The 13,175-nt window shown below is 40.3% G+C and overlaps 1 protein-coding gene across 7 annotated transcripts in view; it reads right to left on the reverse strand.

Annotated features, from left to right (window-relative positions):
* DLGAP3 (DLG associated protein 3) overlaps positions 1-13,175 on the reverse strand; it is a 487,940-nt gene that overhangs the window by 205,742 nt on the left and 269,023 nt on the right. The gene's annotated exons all lie outside the window — the stretch shown is intronic.

Here is a 13,175-nt window from a genome sequence, read left to right on the forward strand (position 1 = left end):
AGGTGCTGATTATACTGTTTCTGCCATGTGCTAAACACTTTTCAGATTCTATTTTGAGTCTTTGTTCTTGTCTTTGTGTTTGTTTTTACTGTGGGACCTGTTGGTCCTCTAAAAGATCTAGTTTTTGTATAGTGGTTTTATTTGTATCCTGGGATCAGTAGTTCCACTGTTTTGTTTTCCTTTCCTGTGTGTTTGGTCTGCTGCCAAGCAGTTGTCTTACCCTGCTGTGGGATAGTATTCAGAAAGTGTCAGTGAGTGCGTTTTATTCTTGTCCTCTGTCTATTCTTCTGTTAACTGCTTGCATGCTATTCATTTGCCATTCATTCCATTAATGCATTGTCTCCATCTTCTACTACCGTCAGTATTCGATTACGCTTATTTACTGATGAGTAACTTGTGCCTTTTCTGACAGTATCGATGCGTGCTTCACCCATGTGATGGTGATTGTCTGTTGTTGCGGTCTTGAGCACCACCAGCAGTGTAACAAGCGGAAGGTTTCTGAATATAGTAGTAATGTACGTGGATATATGCAAGGGAAAATGGGAAAGGAGAGATAGAGAAAATAGAAAAGACAGAAAAGGGAAGGGGAGAAAGAGGATACCAACCTCCAGATTCAGTCATAGACTAGTGACTTGCAAAGTATGAAGTTGGGGGTCAGCATAGTGGATCTAGGGGAGACAAATCTTTTTTCATTTTTGCATTAGTATCTGGTGAGTTTTTCCATTAATAAAGAAGGTGTCAATTCTTTATTTAATTTCCTGAAAGGAAACAACACTTTTTTTTCCAGGAGTTGTCTAATGTTTGCTCAGATGTCAGAACAAAGTTGAAAAGTATGAATTGTCACGTTGGGGTCTTTGAGTATGATTATTTCTAAACAGGATTTGCAAAAGACAAAAACACCCAGTTCCAGAACCGAGTAAGCTTATGTCAAGTCCACCAGGTGTTCATCATATAACAAATTGAAGGACTGATGCAAAAGCATGCCCGGCTTGGGACCAAATACAACCTCATCAGCCCTTTATATGCGGATTCCATGATCGTAGAATTAGTTGCCAACTTGACAGTGGTGGTGCTAATATCCTGTTGACACCTGCTGATGTAGGTATGGGCAGTGGAAGCAGGATTGCTAACAAGCCATCTATAAAGTAGGGAATTTAAGCCCTTAGAGTTCAGGCATGAATCACAGATTCTCTCAAATGGTGGTAAGGAACTAAGATTGCTTCCATTATGGTTTAAGGAAGAGATCCAATTTTTTAATTTGAAGGCAGCGGAAAAACTCATTGCTTGGGGCATTATTTAATGTCCACAACTTTTTAAACCAGAGGATCCGAGAATGGGACGTGTTCAGCTAATGGTGGATTTTTATGAGTCCATTCGCCCGCCACTATTTAAATGCCATATGGTGGTCCAATATACTGTAGTGGTAAAGCGGCAATAAGGATAATAGTGGGAGAAGTAGGGCCGGCTAAAATCTTTTCAATCACAGGTTGTTATTGCTTCACCATATTGCTATATAACTCTGCTAGCAATATTTCACTAATATTTATTTATTTCAGCCATGTCTAATCTGGATGTTAATTAATGATAGTCCAAGGCTCAGTGAAAGGTACAAGCAATAAAAAACATGAACACTGATTAAAGAGACTCTGTCACCACATTATAAGTGCTCTAGTGTCATGTGTATTCAGAATCCTGACACTTCTGAATCTTTTCTGTGAGATTCCAGCAACGGATACGAAATCTCGCGAGATTACGGAGGTAAACAAGATTTCGTATCCGTTGCTGTAATCTCACAGAAAAGATTCAGAAGTGTCAGGATTCTGAATACACATGACATCCAGGCTGGATGATCATGTGTATTCATTATCAGGACACTGGATTAACGTTAATCAAGCAGAATCGCTGTGTATGTGGCTGCAGATCATGTTCTAGTAAGAACGCGATTCTGCTGTCTAAATGAATGGAGAGGAGTGCATGATGCCGATTGGTCAGCATCATACACTCCTCTGTACAACGCCCACTTGGTCGAAAGTAAAAATACGCCCACTTGGGCATTAAGAAACTCATTAGCATAAACCAAAATCGCTCCTAACGTTGTGAAAATAGATCGTTTTTCCAAATAAAAAGCATTACTGTCACCTACATTATAGCGCCCATCTCCTTATGTAGGAGATAGGGCACTTATTATGTGGTGACAGAGTCTCTTTAAGTCTTTGGGATTTATAACATATATAAAATAAAATGTGAAAGAACCCATAATTTTAAAACAATGAACAAGTTTGGTATAATTTTATTCTAACATTCTCACTCAGCAACCAGCAAAAGATTTATCACTTCTTTAGCCATCCCTTTTCAGGAGGCCAGTCCGGAGTCTCAGAAAGGGGTGCCAATGTAGTGCAGGTATGGGTGTATCTGGGAATGGGAGTAACTAGACTTAACAGATCTCATAGTGAAGCGTGCAATGAACCCTGCCAAACCAGAACACTAGCCTTGTGGTAGTGTTAACAATCTGGAGGGAAATTTAGTGATATATACCTGATTGTTAGTCATAAATTTAGTGGTTTATACCTGGAGGTCAATGGTAAAATGAGTATCCAGGGCTTGGATTCAGTCTACTTTCAGGGGGCTTTCAGGTGGGTAACACAATTTCACTTTCTATAATAACCAGTTAATATTTAACAATTTTGCTGCCAGGTATTCTGGGACAATTTTGACACTCTAGACATACACAAATAAAACATGTTAAAATTTAAAAAATCATATTACACCCCTATACCTATATATTTTCTGAAAACAGATCCCTGGTGTATTCTGAAAATACCACCCAGAACATTACACTTATGAGCGCTTTCATGCATTTTGCATTTAAGCATAATGTATTGTATTCATGTTTGTTGGTGCTAGCCCTGAAATTCTAAAAACATACATACTTGGCAGTGAAATTAAAATATGTGCAATAGTTGCTGAAAATTGGGTTTTGTGTAAATAATAGATTGTAAATCTGTCATTGCAAGCAGTAATTGTAATTAGCAACACGAGTTAAACTATATTTTATATCAATTTCATAACTTACCTTGATTTAAAAAAAACAAAGTACATTCTGGCAGAAACAAAGAAATTCCTTAGTCACTGCAAACTGTAGAACCTAGCCTATGTGTATTTCAATATGATCTGCATGGGGTATAGGATAGAGCGATACCCAGAGTTTAGTAATTATGTTTTACATACAGAAGTATGTACTGTTTTATTGTGGGGGGCATTTTGAGCAAAAGTGAAAACAGAAAGTGAAGTAATGTTAGTTGAACCAACTTCTCAGAGACTGAAAAACATTTGTCAATCTGTCATCATGTTCAAACCCCAACAAAGTTAGGCCAAGTTCACATCTGAGTTGGGCGATTACGTTGTGCTGTTCAGTCGGAGGAGCAGAACAAGGGAAGATGGATGCAACGGGAATTTATTAACTTTTCCACGCCGGTTTTCTATTGTAAAAATACCACCCAGAACTTTAGGCTTATGAGCGCCTTCATGCAATTTTGCATTCAAGCATAATGTTTAGTATAACAAATGATATGCAGTGGTAAGTACTATGGCAAAATTGGTCCAAGGAAGGACAACTGGTTAATCGGTGGCAGGGTAATGGGTGCCAAAGGCTCATTGATGCGCATGGGAAGTAAAGGCTAGCCCATCTGGTCTGATCCCACAGAAGCTACTGCTACAGCTACTGTAACACAAATTGCTGAAAAAATTTGTTGCTGGCTATGATAGAAAATTGTCAGAACACACAGTTCATTACAGATTGCTGCGTTTCGGGCCGACACGTGAAGAGCTCATCGCTGTCAATCAGTATACAATGAGCCTATGCTGACCCCTGTTCACCGCCAACAGCAGCTAAAATGGGCATGTAAACATCAGCAATGGATGTTAGGGTAATGTGGGTGGCTTGGTGTGTGCACATTGCTTACCTGGTTAACAGGCACAAGGATGCACTAGGTGAATAAGGCAAGCCGGCAGAGGCATTGTTATGCTCTGGCCAATGTTCTGCTGGGAAATGTTGGGTCCTGGTATTCATCTGTGTAGCAGCCCATGTTACCCGCTGCTGTGTCCTAAACTTTTCTCGGCATCCCCATCCGCGCTGCCCTCCTCCTTTTGAAAGACGATCTCGCCGATGATGCTCTACGCTGGGTCCTAGTGCGCGTGCGCTCTGACCCTTGCTCTCTTAAAGGCCATCTGCAATGTCTGCCTGTCATTCGTACCCCTAGACGTAAAGTTATGGAAACTGTCCTGGACAGATTACCAAAATTCCTATTATGCAGATGTATTGTGCAGTAGAGACTCAATCACATCATAGATTGTACGATCGTGCAATTGACTTATTACCTACTTCTACTCATCTTTGGGGTATGGTAAACCCCTTGGCTGTCCCTGAGACAGAAGCTATGTCAGAATACATCAAGGAAAAGCTGGAGAAGGCCTTGAATTGATTATTGCGGGCTAAATGAAATCAAGGTAAAAACAAATACCCTCTGAAATTAATTTCTGAGCTCATTGACCGTTTACAAGGGGCCAAGATGTTCACCAAGTTAGAATTACGGGGTGCCTACAACTTGATCCGTATCTGTGCAGCAGATGATTAGAAAAACACATTTAACACGAGAGACGGACACTATGAGTATCTAGTTATGCAATTTGGCCTTAGTAATGCTCCAGTGGTTTTTAAAGAACTAGTTTATTAAATTTTTTATGACATTTTATACAGCTGTGTTGTAGTTTATTTGGATGATACTCTTGTTTTCTCCCCAGATCTCTATACCCATCGCAAGCAAGTATATCTACTATCGACAATTTACACCTTATTTCTCTTTTCCCATCTCGGCCTCACCAAAAAGGGGGTCAATGCAAAAACTTGGACACCTGAAGCTGAATAAGCATTTCTCAAACTCAAACTGGACTTCTCCTCCGCCTCAGTACTACATCGACCAGATCCAAGTAAACCATTCATCTTGGAAGTGGATGCTTCCTCTGTAGGAGTAGGCGCAGTCTTAGATCAGAAAAATGATAGTGGAAAAATCTTCTCCTGCGGATTTTACCTTCTCTCCAGCCAAGAAAAATAATGGCATCAGAGACCGCAAACTTTTGGCTATTAAATTGGCTTTAGATAAATGGAGACATTTACTAGAAGGTCGCAGAACACTATGAAAGACCCAAGTAGCAAATACACAATTCTCAGAAAACCTAATTGCCAAAAGGCAAAGAAAGCCCTGTTTTCCAACCACCTATTTAGGATGTAAATATTTTTTTGTTAAAACATAACTTTTATTTTCTCATTCAGAGATACATTAGCGAACCACATACAGTTAAAATAAGCAATACTAACTGACAGTGTGTAGATTAAGACTGATTACATAGATAGATAAACAAATCAAAAGAACTATATTCATTTTAAATCACTGAACAGGCCATATTTACTCATGAGGGAGGAACTCCCACATGAGTAAATATGGCCTGTTCAGTGATTTTAAATTAATATAGTTATTTTTCAGTGATTTGTTTGTAATAGGAGTGTAGGGACTAGCAGTACGATGGGAACCCTTGACGCGGGTTGGGAGCTTGCGTATTTTGGCCAAAACACTACCAATACCTCATGTTTATCATTGATATTTATCGTGTATCATGAATATCTTTTCAGGATACAGCCAGGTCTAGTGCTGGGGGAGAATGGTATGTGAGTATATTGGAAGTTGCTGGGCAGCCCGCCTTGTCTAGTATTATGGGCTTGACTAACAGGTTGTAAGCCAGCATGGTGCACTACATGCACCCATGTGACTAACACTCTTATAAAAGCTAAATCTGTGTGCAATGATAATACTAAGCAGCCACCCCCACATGAATAGTAGGCATGTGATTGGGTGTTCATCAGTATATTGCACCTGTGTAGTCTCCCTCTATGTAGCATTGTGTTTTGTCTGCATCGTGTTGGGAGGTGGTGTGAGTACCTCCCTCATGAGTAAATATGGCCTGTACAGGGATTTTAAATACCTAGACAGTGCGACTATAGCAACAAATTTATTAGAATTTACCATCTAAGGCAGCGGCTGCAGTTTGCTGCACATTCATTGAATGATAGCGCAAAAGGCACTGGGTATAACTGTCAGCAAAGTATTGTTTTAAAACTAAGATTGCCCCCCCCCCCCCCCAACATGTTTCGCTATAGATGTAGCATCTTCAGGTGTAATTTTATACCTAATTTTCTTTCTCTTTTGGCAATTCGTTTTTCTGGTAATTTACTAGAAGGAACACATCATTCTATCACTATCTATAGTTACCACAAAAACTTATTGTACCTGCAGACGGCTTATCATCTAAACGCACATCAAGCACGTTGGGCCTTGTTCTTCTCACGACTTGACTTTTTTCTCCATTATTGTCCAGCTCACAAAAACATGAAAGCTGACACTTTATCTCGTTTATTTGATTCTGATGACTAAGATCCTGAACCTCAATTTATCATTGATCCCAGTCGAATTTCATCAGTGGCACCTGCAAAAATGATCAACATTCCTCACGGAAAGTTTTATTGTTCCTAGTCTACGAAAACAAATTCTCCATTGGGGTAATTTTTCCAAGTCCTCTGGGAATCCTGATAACACTTGATCTCGTGTCTTGTCATTACTGGTGGCCTTCTCTGTCCCGGGACATTAAAGATTATTTTGATGCATGCAATGTCTGTGCTCAAAATAAAGTTTCCCCCCCAAAAAACGTGCTGGATTTCTTCATCCATTGCCAGTGCCTGATTCTCCTTGGGCTTATATAGCTATGGATTTTATTACTGATGTGATGTGACTCTTCTGGCTGTACAGTGATTTTGGTCGTGATTGACAGCTTCTCGAAGATGGCACACTTCATTCCGCTTACTGGTCTCCCTTCAGCTAAACATCTGGCTACTCTTTTTATCAAACATATTTTTTGCTTGCATGGACTTCCTATGCATATTGTTCCCGACAGAGGAGTTCAATTCACTTCAAGATTCTGGAGGGCACTTTGTAACATGCTGAAGTTAAGTCGAACTTTCTATGCAACTGGCAGGAGGCCAAAGACTCTATTACAAAAGCAGTAGACTGTTTTAAGAAAACCGCAGACAAGAGGTGCATGATTCCTCCTCAATTCCTTACAGGACGCAAGGCCAAACATTCCTCCAAGCACATCTGTTTGTGAACTTTATGTTCTAAATTTGCACCTCGCTTCTTTGGTCCTTTTGTTATTTTGATACAAATTAATCCTGTCTCTTACAAACATCGTCTTCCTCAGTCTTTGAAGATCCCCAATTATTTTCATGCGTCTTTCCACAAAATGCTGGTCTTGAATTGCTTCTCTAAGAAGTCTCTTCATTCTGCTGTTGCTTTTGTCCAGACACTGAATATAAGTTCAACAAAATTTTGGATGCCAAGAGGGTGAGAAAGAAATTATTGTACCTTGTGGATTGGAAGAATTTTCATCCTGAGGAAAGATCTAGGGAACCTTTGAAGAATATTCATGCTACATCTCTCCCAGGAAATTTTTTCGCCTGCCTCCCAACAAGCCTATAAAGTGGCATAATGGGGGGTACTGTAGCAGCCCCTGATCTCTGCTGCCATGCCCTTACATTTTCTCAGCTTCCCCATCCACGCTGCTCTCCTCCTTCTGGCTCAGCATCTGGTGGCCGCTATACGCAGGGTCTTAGTATGCGGACCATTGCTCTCTTAGGCCTCATGCACACTTCCATCACCGTTTTCTCGGCCGTTTTTGACGGATCCGTGTGTCCGTTTTTGTTTCCGTGTGCACTCCGTTTCCGTTCCGTGTTTCCGTTTTACACGGACGTTTTGCTTCCGTTTAAAAAACGGATGTGAACTTCATTTGAACCTGGCACATGTCCCAGCAAACACCCATAGAAAGTTTACAAGAAGTTTTTGGTGCTGTTTTCTATAGTTTTCAGAGCATAGAGAACAGTTTGAGATTACTCTGCTTGGCTTACTTTGGTTTTTTGGGTGTTTTGGAGTGAAAATATGAGCCTATCTTCAGGAATGAATGTTTACTTTAGTCTGTGAGTCTGTGAACTTTTGCTCACCCAGCCATTGCTATGGCAACGGATCCGTCAAAAACGGATGGCACACGGAAGCCTTCCGTGTGCCATCCGTTTTTTTCACTGACCCATTGACTTCTATGGGCCACACGGTCACTGAATCACTGAGCAAAGTAGGACATGCTCTACTTTGCACGGAACGGAACAACGGATCCGTTTAAATAACTGAAGTGTGCATTGGGCCATTGAAATGAATGGGTTCAGGGTGCTATCCGTGACAAAAACGTATAGCACCCTGAAGGAAAAAACTGAAGTGTGCATGAGGCCTTAAAGTGCCAAAATATTTTTCCAGCTGTATCTGGGCATAAAAGGCATTCTCCCTCTGGACACATTGCCAGGTCAATTTGGTTCCCTAGTGTTCCTTAGTGTACCTAGTGTATCTCTGCTATATCATTGTTGGATTCCTGTGTGGTGACCTCTGCTTTTTTCTTGACCATCCGTGCCTGCCCTGACCATTTGCTACATTATCTGTGACGAACCTTTGCCGCCTGCCTGACCATTTTTTCCATTACCAGTGACGAACATCTGCAACCTGTCCTGACCTTTTGCTCACAATACCACGCTACACCTGTTATGTCAGCTGTCAACAAAGAATACTACTCTGAGTGTAGCGAACTGAGGTTCCCCTGCAGCGAAGTTCATATCCCTGTACAGGGGTTAAACGGCAAAGACCAGGCGTTCCCCTAGACTCTGCTCCCGGAGTAGCCCAAAGGCAAATTCCTTGGTGACAAGGTGGGTTAACACTGCCCGCTGCTAGTCCAGTGACAGTTAATTCCATGGGCTCCGTGACAATGTGGATGTTACTTTAACATGTGCCAAATACCTAAACATTGTTGCAGACCAAGTACACCCCTCCATGGCAACGGTATTGCCTACTGGCAGTGGCCTCTTTCAGCAGCATAACGCACCCTGCCACACTGCAAGAATTGTTAGGAATGGTTTGAGGAACATGAGAAAGAGTTCAAGGTGTTAATTTGGCCTCCAAATTCCCCATATATCAATTTGATCGAGCATCTATGGGATGTGCTGGACAAACAAGTCTGATCCATGGAGGCCCACCTCGCCACTTGTTAGGACTTAAAGAATCTGCTGCTGATGTCTTGGTCTTAGATACCGCAGGAAACCTTCAGAGGTCTTGCAGATTGCATGCCATGATGGGTTAGAGCTGTTTTGGCAGTGCAAGGGGAACCTACACATTAGGCAGGTGGTTTAATGTTATAGATAATCGGTGTATATGTATTATTTAAAATGTGCATTTCCAAAGAGATCAATGGCATGCCAGTAAAGATTATTAACATAGTGTACTGCAGCAGTACTGTTAAGATGGTTGCTAAGAAGCAGCAGAACCATTTTAAACACTCTAGAAGGAAATCTCCCCAAGGTGAAGATTCCCTTAAAAGCAAGCCTGCAAGCGTGTGTGGGGGGGATAAAATTGTTTCACTCAGCAAGAGTAAATTAATAATAAACACTTGTTATGTTCTTAGCAAGTATGTCTTATATAAATGTCCCATTGCGTCATGTGACATTACGTATAATGTTTTTTTTACATTATAGTGCAAAGAACTTTTTAATGCCTTGGCATAAACATGTGCAATTTAAGGGTTATTCCCAGAAACTAATTTCTTATCTAAGCAATATGCCATCTCTTTCATGGATGGCAATAACAATTTTTTTAAGGGTCATATATTAGTAACTCAGAAGATAGAATGGCAAAGTTTGATCATTTTGTTTCTTTTACTTATATAGATATTGGCATTGCAAAAATTACAGAAGGAAATACAGCCAGAATGTCAGACTGGAGTACATTGGGCCCACCAGAGAAATTGCTTCTGAGGGCCCACCCTTCATCTATACAAAAAAAATGCATGTTACATTTTAGTTTTCAATTAGCATTGACCTAATTTGAGCAGCTCCCGATATTCTGAAGTACTGCTTTCCTTCTACGTTGCTCAGATATTTAATATATGAGTAAATGCTAAATAAGAGCATAATGTAGACTGCATCAGGTTTTTCTCCATAATTACCGTTTTGCTGTAATTATTTTCCTTCACAAACCTTACAGGACTCCTACAAGAAACATCCCTGCAGCAAAATGATGGTACGATAAGTGTGGTGTTTTTGGGATGGTGAGTTTTTGGTGGTGCGGTGTGTTTTAATGTCACCAGACTACATACACGTTTTTACTTGACTTCAGAGACTCACAAATATCATTAAGCAAACTAACCAAAATCTTGAATGATTTTTTTCAGTGGTGGCTTTCTCTTTGCCATTTTCTCAACATATTGTGTATACAGTCTCTACCATCTTAGCTTATCATTCCTTTAGTTTTGTTGAATGTTTCACATTGACTTCCCCAAATAAGGTCCTTCCTCCATGGTCAGTGTCTGAAAGCATTCTATTCTAGGTATATTTACATAAACTTCCGAGGACAATTTTCTGTACCTAGTGTCTCTTTTTTGCCAGTGAACCCACTTATCACCAGTTAGACCCATCAGATACAAGTGTGTCTATACTACAATTACTTAAACAACCATGACTGTTTACAAATAATCTCCATTAGACCAACTGTGACTTCCAAAACCAATTGACTGCTCCAGTGATTATTAAGGTAAATAGTTTGTGTTTAATAGATCCCTTAAAGAGTGTTTTCAGTAGCAAATCTTCACATACAGGGATGTACAGTTCCTACCAGAAATTCCTCTAGGACCCCCCTGATTCTAAGAATGAAGGGGTCGCAGTGCTGATTTAGTGCTGCTTCCCCTTCTAAATTTCCATGCACTGCGTTGCTCCCTGACACCCAGCTGTGCAAGGAACTGCATCCCGCCCCATTCAAGTGAATAGCGTTGCCTACAAAGTGGGTAGCTGCTGTGCAGAGAAAAACCGTGACTGTTCTTCAGCCCTGTGACCCCTTCATTCTCAGGATTGGTGGGGGTCCCAACGGATCATAAAGTGATGACATATCCTAAGGACATACCATCACTTAATAAGATGGTAGTACCTTTTTAATAACGCCATAAGTCCATTTGTAGCCTGAAGTTCTCCTTTTAGAGAAAAGCGGTACTTGGCAATATCTCATTAGAGCCACATTTTTTTCTAATTGGTAAGCACTTTACTTCACGTTACTCCATACAGGTTTTTTTAGAACTTTTTTTTATTGAAGGTTCTGAGTATAACAAAAAATACAAATCAAACAAAAAAAAACAGATACAAACAAACAATCGGACCCTCAGACCATACCCGGTTCCATAGAGAGATAGCCATACATATTGAGTTGGTACAATGAATATTACCAGCAAAACAACAAATGCTAGTTTGCACAGTAATTTATTTATTTATTTAGTTTTCATATCCTTCTACTTTCCCACCCCCCTGTCGAGGGTATATACAGATAAGTATTCAAGCTACAGATATATCAGGTGGTGAAATTACAATCAGAAGTAACCACAACATTTTTTACAATACTAAAACATATCTGAGATTTGTTGGGAGTCATATTACCTACCAGAGGTTTACCCATTAGAGCCTGTGTTACAGCCAATCTTGTGTCCATTAATGCCTGATTTGGGAAATTAGGTATATCAATCCATTTACGCCATAGGGATTCTTCAACTTATTATCCCATTAATCTTGGAAGTAAACTCCTGTACTGTCGGGGGGACTGGGCTGAATCCAGTGAGCTGCAATTAGTTTACCAGCTTGACATTGCAGCCTTTAAATTTCTAGTGAAGAGTAAGTATCTAGTTATTGTTCGCCAAATAACCCCGATAAACAGACATGGGTTCTGCAGGGCAGTCCACAATATATACCCTCCTAGTAATATCTAGAATCCCTTTCCAATAGGGGCTTAACCCAACACAATCCCATAGTATGTAAAGTAAGTGGGCATTCTCCATGCCACACCTTGGGCGCTGGAGTTTGCACTAATCACAATTCTATGCATTGGGGGGTTGTATACCCTACTATACGTATAAAATGGAATTTTGATAATCGCTAAGCCTTAACAAATGAATAATGTAGGGGTTAATTCAAACACTTCCGTCCATTACCCACTAGTTATTGGGCCTAAATCACACACCAATTTCTCCCTGAAACTTTGCAAATGGACAGGAAGAAGTTCTATATAGAAACCAGAGATGGCACCCCCCACAACCCTTGAAGAAGTAATTAAATCTAAAAGCTGTAAAAACTGATAGAAATATCCATGTGGGAGATCATAGTCACTCTAAAGTTGGTCAAAACTTTTTCAGGGATCCATTAGTTTGAATTTGCTCTAGAAACACTTTACCCTGTCTCTCCCAAGGAGAGAAACCTCTGAGCCTAAAAATCTTATGTAGGTTAGGATTTCGCCATAGAGGCGTGTATTGTGTGAAGCCAGACAATTGCAGGAGCTCCTTTGTTTTTTACCCATAACTTTATCAACAGGTTGATCGTAGGGAAAGTTTGTCTCTGCCCACCTCCGTCACCCACCTCTAGTGCAGAAAAAGGAGGAAAATATACGGTAATATGCGCTACTAACCTTCCGATTACCACCAAGCCCATTCCTTAGGCACAGACGCTTAGGCTGCTGAAGTTGTGTAGCCAAAAAATATAGCCAAGGGTTCACGATTGCCAACCCTCCTAGTTCCTTGTCTCTCTGCAGAATTTTGAATTTTATATGGGCATATTTTTTTCTTCCACAACAAGCTTCGGAAGATCAATTGAAAAAACCTTAAGGGGATCTACACTGGGGAATACTGTAGTATGTACAGCAGTTGCGGCATCATAACTATCTCAATGAGATTACCTTGGTCTATTAAGACATGGGTAAATTACACTAGACATTAGTGTTGTTGAAAAACCTATTCCATAGTGGGGTAAGATTGGCAAGAATGTAGTCTTGTGGTCTTGGTGAGAATACAATAACCAGCTACTTAAATTCCCTTAAAATTTGTAAATGTGTATGGTCAAGCTGTAAGTGCACAGGTAGGGGATCTAGGGGAAGTAGGACCAATTTCCCAAATTGAGGAGCACTCCATAAAATTTTTAAATACTTTTATACCAACCTCCTTATACATTTCAA

The sequence above is a fragment of the Rhinoderma darwinii genome, chromosome 2 (genome assembly GCF_050947455.1).
Source record: "Rhinoderma darwinii isolate aRhiDar2 chromosome 2, aRhiDar2.hap1, whole genome shotgun sequence".
NCBI classification, from domain to species: Eukaryota; Metazoa; Chordata; class Amphibia; order Anura; family Rhinodermatidae; genus Rhinoderma; species Rhinoderma darwinii.